The sequence below is a fragment of the Panthera pardus genome, unplaced genomic scaffold, assembly GCF_024362965.1.
Source record: "Panthera pardus isolate Hobbes unplaced genomic scaffold, ASM2436296v1 HiC_scaffold_24, whole genome shotgun sequence".
NCBI lineage: Eukaryota > Metazoa > Chordata > Mammalia > Carnivora > Felidae > Panthera > Panthera pardus.
In genome coordinates this window covers 41787923-41802486 of record NW_026526810.1, presented here as the reverse complement: position 1 = coordinate 41802486, position 14564 = coordinate 41787923, and the positions used below count along the sequence as shown (strand labels likewise).

Genomic DNA, 14564 nt, shown 5'->3' with positions numbered 1-14564 from the left:
AGCCCAATAGGAAACACATGACCTCTGAAGTCCAGCAGAGCCAGGCTGAATCCCAAGTCTCCCACATGCCAGCTATTCAGACATCTCTTCACCCCATTCTGGACAGATCAGACTGGCTCTGAAGACCAAGAACAATCTCTGAAATTGCCCCTGATCAGCTCAAGACATATTTCTAGCACAAAGTATTTCTGACTGGTTCAGAGTCATTTGCTGAACTAGATCACTTAGATCTAGTTCACAACATAGATCACTTTCAAACTAATTCTGATCTTTTTTGGCTGGTTTAAAACATTTTCAACTCATTGTAAATTGATATGTCTATTGCAAAAGAGTTATGACCGGCTTAAAAACAGGTTCAAATCTGTATCAGACATTGCAATCCATTCTAATAAGCTCATACTTGTTCTAAAAAAATATGAATGCTTCATTCTAGTTCAGAATCAAAGAGTTGAGTTCAGAGTCCACCTTTTTACTGACCTAAAGCCACTTTGGCTAAAATTAGGTATATCTAGTGAACATTACTTGGGTCTGGTTTGAATGGCTCACACTGCTTCAAACTAGTTTTACCTAGCTCTGTAAGTTCTGACCTGGACAAGTATGTTCTGACTGGTTCACATTAGGTTTGATTGTTTCAGAGTGTATTTTACTGAATCAAGTTAGTGCTAATCAGTTAAATCTCTCCAACTAAGTCATACTTGCTCTAATTTTATCAAACTTCTTGTAAATTAATGTCATCTATAATATGTTTTTTATGGTCTTAGATGGATTAAAAACTGGCTCAAACTAGTCCAAGTTGATTTATCAGATGTTCAAACAGTTTAAGGCTAGAAATGTAAAATGATAAAGCACAAAAAGCAATGGTTTGGTGCTTTACACTTACACTGAACCAACAAACTTAAATTTTTACTTATAATTACCTCAATTGTATGTGTTGGAGAATAGAGAACAGGTTGGGAGAAAGGAGTACTGGCACACTGGCAGAGAATACGATAAACAATAGGAAGAGGTGTGATGAGTGCCAGAGTCTTCCTTGGTTGAGAACTCACCCTTCATTTTATCTAAGGGACCTAGCAGCAAAACAGTGATCCATGATCCAACAATAAAATAGAGATTTCAAGTTGAGGAAAACCTTCATCAAATTTGGAGGCTATGTAAAGTGTGCCCTAAATTGGTCACAATGACTAGGCTAGTCTGGGTTAACAGAGACCAGAATTCTAAAAAGGAAGGAAGCTGCAAGGAAATAAAAGGACTCAGGAAAAGAGGCAGGCCTTCAAACTGGTAACAGATTTTTCAGGGTTTGGGCAGGGTATATTGATGGTAACAAGATTCTTCTCTGAGTTTGCAGTTATTTAGTTAAAGCCTAGAATTAATGGAACCATTCCATCTTTCAGCAGAAGATAATTCTAGTGCTTAGCAAACTACAAGCACAAACACACATGTGCTTATTACCACCAGATGAAGAAAACTTAACATTAAGTTTCAGCTGAAAACATACAGTGCAGAATTTTACATTTGGAACACCCCAACAACATTTTGTGCAAACTATTTGCAGTCAGTATTCCAAACTACCGATGCTTCAGAAGCCAGTTCATGAAAGCTCTTTCCAATTGAATTGCTCTTGCTAAAAATGGGTTGGAAGCCCACACACTAAGTATTTTATAATCTTTATCACAGCCCTAAAGGCAGGTGCTACATACTACACACACTTCTTCCCTCAGAAGGATCTCAGTGCCATTCTGTCATGGATGTCCCAATGAGAAGATGAGTAAGTGGGCCTTGGGCAGTCTATCTACATGCTAACATGGGCTCAATTCCAGCACATTGTTGAGAGATAGGAAAAAGTAGAGGTTAAGAGCATGGAATCTAGAACCAAACTACCTGGATGTGAATCTAGTCATTTCACTTTAGAAAATTTAACCCCTTTGCCTCAGGCTCTGCAGTTTTAAAATTAGGAATGATTTTTTTAAATTAATTTTTATTTTATTAATTCTATCATGCATATGCTTTCTTATTTCAATTTCTTTATAATTGGGGTGCATCTTACATTTTACAGTCTTACAACCCACAACATCTTGCGATTGTTACTAAATGAGGTGGACTGGAGATAATTGTGTGAAAACCTTTCATTAGCATCTTCTAGCAACATCACAAATGCACCATCAACACATTTTAGATTTGATGAAGCAGTAAACCTATCTCAGAGGGTTATTGTGGGGACTGAGCTAATGTGTACATGAAGAGTTTAGAACAATGTCTGGCACCAAGTAAATCCTGTATTAGTATTAACTCCTATTAGCGTCATCATATCGCAATCTAGCTTCCAACAGTCAATATGCAGGCAATATTCCTTTCTTAGAACTGTAAGAAAGAACTATGTCCCTAAAAATTAATGAAAAAGAAAATAAGGATCTATGTATGAAGAACACTTGAACCCAAAAATTTCACTTCTTTAAACTCTAGATCTCCTTCAGGAAGTAGCATCTGAAATACCTCAAGGAAGTGTCTTCTAAAAAGTCAAGAATGACCCTAATTTGGGACTTGCAAAAGACTTTCTTACTCAGTTCACTTCTAACTCTCCTCCCTACACAAATATTTTTTCACAGGGCTCTCCACCCTCACTCTCATCAGATTAACAATAGAAAGCAAGAAACACCCACTTCCTCAACATTCACTAAGTGGTGATAATTGCCTTCTGAGAGAAAGTCAATGGTCTTCTTCCTTATTTAAAAAAGAAAACATACTTTAATTGTTTTTCAGGGAATAAGATAGGAGAGTGGTTTTAGTTAAGAGCAAAGGAATTAGATCCATTTCTCTCCCTCTCTCCCTGCCCCCCACCACACACACAACCTTAGCCCAAATTCTCCATAAAGCTTCCTATTAAAGTCAATCATAGACTCCAACCTTAGGATCTCCTATCATTTGGCAGAATCATTCTAAAACTATTCCAGATAGGTCAGCCATTTCTTGAAAGCCAAATTTTCCCTCTATCACCCATATTTAGTACAGAAAGTAAAAAAAAAAAAAAAAAAAAAAGAGACGGAAGGATAATATTAGTTGAATAATCACCATGTGCCACAAACAGTACTAGACATACATGATTTTATCAGGTCATCATCCTTAAAGAAAACTCAATGGTCTGTATAAGAGTTATAATACATAAAGAGTGATATTTTCTTAATATGAGGGGAAGTAGGCTTGGGTTCAGATTTTGACTCTTTGTGTGAGACTCCTTGCTCTTTAAACCTCCATTCTTCCAACCATAAAGTAGAGATAATAATGGCTATTAAGTGACATTATCTACAGAAAGCTTTTAGCATATTGCTTGGTCTGTGTTAAGAGTTCAATAATTGAAACTTGTCTTTAGCAATACTATTCCAAATAGTCTCATCAAGTTTTCAGCAAGGCATGTCATTTTACAATCTATTCTTATTTAACCCAGTACCTGAACCTTTAGAAAAATCATAGGAAACATTCAATTTAGGTACAATCACTTATGAGGTCTTCATCCATCACAAAATCTATCTTGGCATTCCAAACTAACACTAAGTTTTATCTATGTGATTTTTGGCAGTTTCAGAGCTGGAGTGTTCGTCAGTTGAATATTTTAATTTCCACAAGAGGAAACTGAATGAAGCTCAGAAAAGACAAGTGAATAATACAAAATCAACCAGCAGGTTAGATGTGGGACTGAGCTAGATCCCTAGTCTAAATTCTAGCACTGTATCCTTTTCTAACATATCATGATTTTTGTTCTCTCTGTATTCCTTTCCTTCCTTAAAAGCCAGGAACCTCAGTTACAGTGGCTTTGATTCAGGAACCAAAGTCTTCGGTGGTGCCAGCTCTTACAGAGATGAATTGCTTTATAACCAAGGCTTAGACTCAGAGAAGTTGGGATAAAAGGCCTGTACTTCTGCGTCTCTGTCACAAAGCCCTTCCTTCTGATTGGTTCCCCCAAGAAGAGAAGTCAGAAACTGAGGGCTTGTCTGCCTCTTATTGGTCATAGTAAATCCAAGCAATTAAGTATCTTGATACTTGTACCATCTCCTGTAAATCCTTTCTTTAGGTCTTTCTTCCTTGTGGTTTCAAAGTGGAAACAGCATAAAAATCATGAAGTTTTTCATTTCCTTACAAACTTGTTTGGTCTTGAGCTTAGTACTCTTCTCTCAAATCAAGATTATTTTCTGTAGTGCTGCCTTAAGTTCTCTGTAAGAATACTTCTGGCTCATTCACTCTCTCTTTCATTCATCAAATATTTATTGACTGCCTTTTCTGTGCTTGGTGCCTGAGCACAATGGAGAGCCAATACTCACCATGGAAATCTTACACTTTTAGACACATCCTAAGGTATATTCTTCTAATGACTATACCCACCTCTATGGTTTTTCAAAAAAAACCAATCCTCGTGAATATTTTAATCTTCCTTTCTAAACATAACACAATATGACATCAAAATTCATATCCCCATAGTACTTTTTCCCTGCCGATATGTGCACAAGCCACATGTGTGGCATGCATATAACGATGCAAAACGAAGAAAAATGTGAAGCTCAACAGAGAATAAAGAGAAAACTTAAAAAAAAAATACTTATTTTGAAAGAGGGGGGAGGGACGGAAAGAGGGCAACAGAAAGAGAGAAAACCCCAGGCAGGCTCCATCTCACAACCACAAGATCACAACCTGAGCCAGTATCAAGAGTTGGACGCTTAACTGACTGAGCCACCTAGGTGTGCCAATAAAGAGAAAACTTTTAAAAGAGAAACGAGGTGTATGTACAGAATTTTTACTGGAAAATATTTTGAACTTCTTAGGTTAATAAAATATTACAGTATTGCTATAGAGCTTATGGATTCCACTTGTCTTGCCCAAAGTGATTTCTATGTAGAAACTGGAGCATATGAATGTAACTATTTTTCTGATAAAGCATAAAACATCAGCATTTTGGGGAACTCTATCGCCTCATGTTCTGTCGTACATATTAATATCCCCTTATCCAAGCATTCATCTAGATAAAAATGTTCACGTACCAATGACTGGCATAGAACAATAAAGTCTATCAGTGTTTTTAAATTTTAATGTTAAAAATCAGGAGGCTTGTCTTATTTTGTTTTGTTTATGGAACCACTGTTGACCCATTCCTGGCATTCTGATGCACAAACATAATAGAAACAGCAGAAAAAGGAAAGAGAAATCATACAGAGTGAGGCAGGGTAGAAAAAACATTTTAAGATGTACCAAGATATGAGTGGGGTCAACTTGTGTTTACCAAATAAGCCCTGGCTACAACGGTCTCAGACCATTGCAATTCCTACATCCTGGAATGAAACACATCCACTCTCACTACAGAAACAACATGTGTACTACTCCATTTCCACAAGAGAAGACAGCCTCTGCCTTCCATGTACGTAGGCTTCCTCTTCTCAATTCCTTGTCTAAGTATGAGGAGATAGGTTTCTGCCCTCCTGAGTAGTAGCTGGTCTTGTTTGTGAAAAGATCTTAGGTAGAGAGAACTAAGTAGAAATCTAACAGCTTTGAAAAACAGAAGGAAATTGGAATCTAGCTCTTCCTTGACACTTTATTGAAGGATGAGTTTGATTTTATCTAAATTCAGAATATTATAAACTGCATTAGATATTCACCTATCACCTATGATTCATACATACATTCCTATCAACACAGTGTTTTGTAGAATATCATGGATCCATCCTTAACAGTAACGGGAGATGTCCCTGGCTAAAAATCTAAATTTGCATATCATTTGGCTTAATATTTATAGATGCACCTGCTACATAGGAATATTCCATTCTCCTCATTTAAACAAAGTGAAAAGACTGACTTATAGCAGATGGTACTATTCTGGCATAGCAAGTTATCCAAAGAAAAAATAAAGTGATCTGCAAATACCATGAGATTAAATATACATTTCCAAAAACCTGCAGGACATCCAAACATTTCCTCATTTGTAAAATCTTCCTCTAGATATTTGCAAATTCTTTATGAATATTAAAGAGAAGTATTAGGGTAAATAAAGAATAAACAGTCTCAATCCAGGCATTGACCCATTTCTGAAATGTTACCATCATTTCAGTATGTGAGCAACATAACCCAGTAAACAAATACAAGCAACTACACATTAGGAAAGAAGGGAACATTGGAATTATTCTTGAAAGTGGAGAGTGTTCTTCTGGAAGACCATTGTGGAATGATTCAAATGAAATTCTGGCTTTTTTTTTTTTTTTTTAAATTTATGGAGACCATTGATTCATTTACTTAAAAGAGTTTATTTATTGCTTGAATCTCTTTTAGGATCAAAATATGAGTGTTTGTAGGAATTTATGGAAAGTAAACACTGGGTGTTATATTACTTATAGTTTGTGATAAGTAATTCTTGTTTTATAGAGATACAAGGTAACAAGGAAAGGGCACACTGTAGAATAGGTCGTTTGTAAAATATAGGCCATACTATGGCAATAGGAGTGGCTGTTTGGTTTGCTGAGTAATATCTCAAACAATGTGAAAGCAGCCCCATAATGGACACAACCATATGTCACTGCAATGTCCAACCCATGGCTAAATGTGCTTCTTAATGACACCATGAAGCTGGAAATTAAGACTCTGAGAGAAGTGAAAAATCTGTAAAGTCTACTCCGACACAGAGGCTGCTTTTTAAAAGCACATAGAAGATGATGTTAACAAACACTGGAGTCAGGGTCTCCTATATTCAAACAACAGGATGCCACCACCTACCTGTGTAAAATAAGTAGCAAAATGCCTAATAGCTATCAGTAGGTCACAGCTCTCGTATGATTACAACAGATTAAAGCTTGAACAATGATCTTACAACTTTAAGCCTGGTACTTTTTCCACAATACCTTAAGAATGACACTGAAAACTTTATAAAACTCTCCAAGAATGGAGTGAAAATGTTTTCCAAAAATAGAAAAGGAGGAGTGACTTCAGCTACTTGGAAGGTGGGCTATCTGCAAGTCAACTGGCTGTCAGAAGGAATTCTGCTGTCGCAGGCTAAATGATGGCATTTGGCTGTGTCGGAGCGCCACCAAATTCTGGGCTTGGACTCAGAGGCAGAAATACTACGAATGACAGTACTGCTACCCCAGCCAGGACTGCAAGGATAAAAAAATCACGTAGACTTGCAGGAGTTGATATTGGAATATGCATTTCCAAGGTCACAAAACACACAATACCTTTACATTTTTCACCTAGAAATGGAGTCAGTGGTGCTTCTCCCAATACTTGTCCTCCCAGAACATGGGACATGTGTGGTGAGGCCTTTGACCAGCACAGCCTGGCTCTCTCGCCTCTCACCTGCTGCAAGTTTTTCGTGTACTGCAGCACAGCAAAGGTGTTAATCTGTCAGAAGAAACACGCCAAATCAAGGAGCAAACAACTTTAATTTGTGAAGTAGCAATGATGCTTCTTTCATTCCAAGAAAAACATTAGGATAGAAAAAATTTAGGAATTAGAAGAAGGAAGACCTGTTGAGGATCACTGTCCAAATAATAAAAACAATTAGATAAATATCCCTGAGTTGACAATAACTGGGGAAGTGAAGAGCTCCATTATCATTGCCTTTTTTTAAAAAATGAGAATGTGAGCACTCTGTATTATTCACCGTGTAGGTAAAGTGTGTCCAGAATAAATACCACTCTGCCCTTCCAGATCCAGCCAATTACACACTAGGGTATTATTTTCAATGTTGTTTATAAGGGTGATTTTTACAGTATAGTGAAAACATTTCACTGATTTCTTAAAGGACAGGGACCATACTTTAACTTTTCTGTGATGACCTACATACTTGCAGGAACTGTGAATGTTGGGAGCTCCCATCCCACATGCCCTACTCCAAAGGCTAAACTGAACCCTTGGTTTGGCACACAGATGCTTACAATGGTTACTAAGATGTTCCAGATATGGTTCCACTTCTCCTTTGTCCTACCTACCCCACTTCCTCATCCCTGCTGACCACATCAGAGCTTGGTTGTTCTCAGCCCCCAGGAATATGCTCTTTGGGTACATGGTGGCTTATTAACACACACAGGATTCCATCACTTCATAACTGGTTTTCTTTTCCACAGTCTAACATCCACCCTCAACCACCCCCCATGTTGGGTTCTAACAGCCCTGTTTCTAATAATTACCCCTGTGCCATGACCTCTCTACTCTCTTTTCCCCTTTCTGGCTTTCCTGTCTCTCATTTTCAGGTACTTTTCCCCAACACCAATTTGTGTGTGCAAAAACTGACCTTACACCAACAATGCCAGTCAACGAATGCACATTTCCTTATAACACAGTGAGTTGCCATGTTAACTTCAAGGTATTGGACCCTCTCAGTAAGCTCAAGTGCTGCTGTGTCTTCAAGGACTTCTACTTTTGCAATAAGGAAAAGAGATTTGCCCCATCTATTCCTGGGAATAGAGCCATTTCAGGAACATAAATTCTTCTCAGTACTGTGCTAGTTTTGGTTTTCCCATAATGTTAATGAACAGGCAACATACTGATACAAGTCCATCCTGAGTTTAAACAGCTGTAAATATTCCTACCATATACCAACTTTCTTCTTTTAAAAAACGCTGCTCCGTTAAGGAAACTATCAACAAAATAAAAAGCCAACATATTAAATGGGAAAAAACTTTTGCAAATCATATACCTGTTAAGGGATTAATATGCAAAATATATAAAGAAGTCCTACAACAAAACACCAAAAAACAAAACAAAACAAATAATCCGATTTAAAAATGAGCCAAGGACCTGAATAGACACTTGCCAAAGAAGACATTGAGATGACCACCAAGTACATGAAAAGATGTCCATCGTCACTAATCATCAAAGAAAATGCTAATCAAAACCACAATGAGATATCACCTCATACCTCTTAGAATGATTATTATCAAAAAGTTAAGACATAGCAAGTGTTGATGAGGATAGGAAGAAAAGGAAGTCCTTGTACACTGTTCGTGGGAATGTAAATTGGTGCAACCACTGAGCAAAACGGTATACAGCGTCCTCAAAAAATTAAAAATAAATCATATGACCCCATAATTCCACTTCTGGTATTTGTCAAAAGAAAATAAAAACACAAAATCAAAAAGATATATGCACCCCATGTTCACTGCAGCATTGTTTACAACAGTTAAGATAGTGAAACAACATAAATATCCGTCAAAAGATAAATGATAAAATGATATCGATACACGCACACACAAATATAACACACACACAAAGGAATACTACTCAGCTATAAAAAAGGAAATCTTGCCATTTGTGACAAGATGAATGTACTTTGAGGATATTATACTAAGTGAAATAAGTCAGACAGAGAAAGACAAATACTGCATGATGTCAGTTATATGTGGGGGAAAAAAACACCCCAAGCTCATGAATATAGATCAGTGACTGCCAGAGGCAGGGAGTGGAGGAGGGCAAAATGGGTGAAGGAAGTCAAAAGATACAAATGTCTAGTTATGAAATAAATAAGTTATGGGGATGTAACATACAGCATGGCAAATACAGTCAATAACATTGTATTGCATATTTGAAACTTGCTAAGAGAATAAATCTTAAAAGTTCTCATCACACAAAATTCTATCACCATATATGACAGGTGGTAACAAGACATACCATGGTTATCATTTTGCAACATATGCAAAAATTGAAAAGTTACGCTGTATACCTGAAACTAATACAATGAATGTCAATTATACCTCAATTTTAAAGATTTTTTAAATAAAAAATTATAAAAAGAATATTGAAATAGGCTCAGAAAATCAAGCTATTTCCTGATGGTTTAGCACAACTCAAACAATGACACGAGGATTCTCAGCCTTGCCCATTGGGTGTCAGTAAGTTACAGACAGCTGGTTATAGGTCTTTTGGGTCCTTCTCAAGTCTACTTTCTACAGTAATATATTTAGAACATGTGTTCAATTGTTCCCTAAAAAGTATCATATTCTTTAATAGCTGAATCAAAAGGAAAGAAAAGAAACTCACCCAATTGACAAGGTCTAATCGGATATACTTCTTATGGATTCTCAGGAAGTCTTTCCTTGTTCCACCCATTCAGTGTGCAGTCTTGGAAAGGACTGTTTGCATTTCTGTCAGCAGCTGTTTATAGAATGGGGTGTGCCTTGGATTTACTTATGCAAAAGGACCGAGAAACTACAATGTACTTGCAACCATCCAGCCAATTTCTAAATTAACCTGTCTCATCACAGTTGGCTGTTTAGCTACTGCTGTTGATTTCTAATTTTACTGCATCTTGGGTCAGCAAAATTGTTCTGCATAATATCAAATTTTAAAGGATTTCTTAGGTTTTATGAATGTTCCATGACGGTTTGAAAATGATCTATAGATCCTGTTAGTTGTATGCTAGTTATGTTTTTCAATCTGATATTACCTTTATTTACATTTTACTACTTTATCTGTTTCTGAGAAAGGTGTGTGAAGAAACTGGATTTTTCTTATAAAATAAGTACAAGATAATATCTTAAAGAAGATGAATATAAAGCATCATACAAGAACAAGGCATTGAAGTCCTTATTCATGAGGCATTCAATCTGTGGCCTTTGTGTTATGTAGAACACTGAGATCCATGGAGGTACTTTAAGAGTTCTGTAAATTTTTATTCAAAGGTCTGTTTTACCTTTATCATTATTTTTTTGATTTGGAATAAAAACTCGTATAGTCACACAAGTTATATAGCAGATTTAGAGACATCCAAATTATTCATTTATACTGCTTGCCTAAGTTATTTGCTTCTGTCTTTAGAGCATATATGTTACTTGAAATATCTATAAATGTGTTATTAATGGAGAAGGCTGTAATTTGCACTAGGCTTTTCTCTCCTTTTTCTTTCTCTTTTTTTAAAATTCAGAGTAGATCCCTGGGTCCACTCTTGTGAAATTATTTAAAGAGGCATATGTGAGCCACTCTCCGTACATGACAGCAAGGCTGAGGCACATCTGTTTAGCATGTTTGCTTCCATCCCATTACAACAGTCAATTGAGCAATAAAGAATGAACACAATATGTTGCATCAAAACATTTGATTACAGATCACTGTAGAGATGATTTTATGTCTGGAGAGCTTCTTGTTTGACTTCTATAAATATGATTGAGCTATTCTAAGTTTGGGTTACTTCTTGTCTATTGCAGATTAGTATCTTCACAACCTGTTGGATACTCCTGCACAGGGTCTCAGAAAACCTACATCAGGTCATTGCAGTAAACCTTTCACTACCTCAGAAAATTGCTTTGGTCCAGCCAGTTGCAAACTGTCTTTAGCAAGTTTCTTCAAATGAAATCTTACATGGCACTCCAATATACAAAACCAATGAAAGTGGAACCATTCTAATAAGATGAACATGATACCTGACCTCCAAAGCCTGTGGCCCCCACAAGGACTATCAAGAGCCCTTTGCACACATTTGGAAACCAGTGAGGAAAGCTCTACCTTCCACCCAACTGAATCATCTCATTTGCCTTTGTACACAAACACTTCCTGTCTGCCTAAACACCTTAGATCGACAACACATTTTTGTAAGGCCTGCTAAGCTTTTCTACTGAACATCTCCTTAAGATGCCACCTCTCAAATCTCCCCCACTTACCACATTCTTAGGACTCCTCTCACCTGGGAGGGAAAACCTAAAATATACTGGGTGTCCCTGATAAGAACTCCAAGTAGGGGTACCTAAAGCTTGAGAGAATTAAGGTAAGCCGGTAAGATAGAGTCTTGGAGACAATGATCATTGGGTCACTTACAGGAAATGAAGGTCTATGGGTCTAAGTCTAAATAGTCCTGGAAAAATCCACACCAAACTGGCCAAAAGTGAACAAAAAGGCAGCACCCGTCACACCCCACCTTGGGACAGGTACCAGTGTCCTTGAAAATGAGAATTGTTAGATGGATGTTTATAACCAGCTACCTTGGTGATCCCTTGCTAATGGGACTAATTGGACACACTGAGGCCATCAGAAAATATATCCAGATTAGTCTCAACAGACTCAAGAAGCTATGCTTGGGGTGGAACCCTAAAAAGTCAACATATGTTTAGAGGAACATAATGAAACAATGAAATGGCAAACTTAAAATAACTGATCATGTATTATTTTGTGCTATATCCAAAGCCACTTTATACTAAACTATAACCAGAGTAGCATAAAAAGGCACAAAGTTTATTTTTAATAGTGATAGAGAAAAACTGAAAATTCTCTCTAACTTTATTTTTTTTCTATTAATTCAGGAAAAATTGCTAGTATTATATTTTATCCACAAAATGCTTTGTTCCAGCTAATGGCTATGTCATGAAAACGTTGCTACTTTAAACTATTCAAAAGTTCCAGGGAAGGAAAAAGGAGTGGTGGGAAAATGGGAAAAGAACAACTTCTTATGCTCCCTGAGCACACAGGCTCATGTGTAGGTGGCACAGAACCAATTCAAGACACAAGGGGCTAAATACAAATGGAGGTTCCCAGACAGGTGGTCAAGGTCACATCAAAGTCAAACACCAACAAAGTAAGAAACAGATCAAAAAGGAGAGAAGTGGTTTATGGATTTGTGGAAGAGTGTCCCAGGAATTCAGGAGAACATGTAGTCCTAGAGACTGGAGAGACATTTTAGCTAATTACAGACAGTAGGGACAACACCTAGAAAAGGCCTTCAGTAGTTGCTGTTTTATCAAAAACCTGCGAGATTACCTTCTAAGTCAGGGCAATTTTTTTCCATCTGGTTGCTCTCTCCTGTTAGCCCATCCAATTTCAAAGGCTCCCTAATTGTTCCAACCAGATTCCTTCACTAAGTTTCCTCTTCCTACCTTGGGCATATGGAAGGCCAAGCGTCCAGATTACCATTTGGTTCCCCAAAGCCATACCTGTCTTTGTCATCAGCCAAGCCTAAGGGCACTATGGGAACCAAGTCTCTGTTCTCTCACTAATATTTTAAGGCAGGAGTCTAAATATATAGGGGCTAAAGTGAGTAGGCACGATGGTCACTCAGAAAAAAATCTAGAAGACCTTGTTTAAAAAGGAATGGATAAAAAAAACCTCAATATAAATTTACTAACACAAAATAAAAATGTTGACTGTGAATCAGCAAGAGAACAAGTCAATAGGGTAAAGAGAATTATAGACAAGAGGAGCATAAAGCACATGACAAAATACCATGAGAATGTAAGTATCCATGAATTTTTAAGAAATTGATAAGCAACAACTTTAGAAATTTTTTTGAGTGCTTGGAGGACATTAAAGAAACAAGTGATATTAAAATTTTTAATGATGATGAAATGAGATTCTACATATATGAGAGGTAACTGTAAAGTAGTAAGAAAAAGTTTTTATAAGCCACCATGACAATCAATCTCACAATTCCATAATCATATTTTAATAAGTCAACTTTTTAAATATAAAGTTAACTTCCACATACCCACAAGTTTGACTGTAAAAGTTTTTAAGTTGAATGTTTAGACCTCAGGAATTATGTTTCCATTAAAAAAAAAAAAAAAGACAAAAAACAGTGTTACCAATGGTATCCCTTTTTTTTTTTTTTTTAGTTTATTTTGAGAGAAAGAAAGAGGGAAGGAGGGAGGAAGGGAAGCAAAGAGAGAGGAGCCTGAACTTGCAGCTCCAACTCACAAACCATGAGATCATGACCTGAACTGAAATCAAGACTTGGACACTTAACTGACTAAGCCACCCAGGTGCCCCTGGTATCCTTTTTAAATTAGAACTTTCCCATATACATTTGCACATCACATAAAAATACAATTGCTGTATAGGTATCAAGCATTGAAAATAAACCCCAATGATATTAATCAATTTTTAATGAGAAATTACCTTAAAAATTCATATATGAATGTCACAGAAAAGGTTTTACATACTTACATTTCAGAGTCTACTGCGTATAAATTACAATTTCTGATTTGAAATAATTTCCCTTAATTGCTGGCATCTCTGAGTAGTTGACATACACATTCCTTCAGCTCCTATTAAGTAATTCTACACTGTGGACATTTTGACACAGGAAGGAACAGATGTTAAAGTTCTATTACTACTAATCTAAAATGATTTAATTTTATGTTCCCTTAAGAGACAGAAGCTCATAAAAGAACATGTGTAGGCTTCTACCATCAGGACATTGGACATCTTTCATATACATTCTAGCAAAAGAGGTTTTACATTTTATTCAGATGCAAAATGCTACAGAACTCAGGAGATGCAGTGTGATTTCCAAACCAAAATGTGGGGCATGTGATGTTAGTGCATTTTTGTGATCCTTTTGAGAAAAATTAATATAGTTTAGAAATATAGTTAGGTTGTCCAAGTAGTGGAATTTCTGAACCATCTCACTAATCTATGGGGCAAATGCACAAGAATATGTGAAATGAGAAAGTCCCAGAGATATCCATGGATTTAGTCATCACAACACATCTCTATGCACAGATGATGTGTGATTATTTGAGCTCGCTTCTCTTCTGACACCAGGGCTCAGGGGTGAGGCCCTACTGATTGCCATAGAAGGGAAAACGGAAGGAAAGTTGTTTTAAAGGAAACAT

General features: G+C 36.7%; 1 protein-coding gene across 4 annotated transcripts in view; it reads right to left on the bottom strand.

The window, feature by feature from the left end:
- Positions 1 to 14564, bottom strand: part of RAB27A (RAB27A, member RAS oncogene family) — a 75710-nt gene that overhangs the window by 33280 nt on the left and 27866 nt on the right. The window contains exon 3 of one of the 4 annotated variants that reach the window (XM_019442058.2): positions 10006 to 10119. The exons of the other annotated variants lie outside the window; for them this stretch is intronic. The gene's annotated coding sequence lies outside the window, so the exon portion shown is untranslated. The remainder of the gene's footprint in view (positions 1 to 10005; positions 10120 to 14564) is intronic. 4 annotated transcript variants of the gene reach the window in all.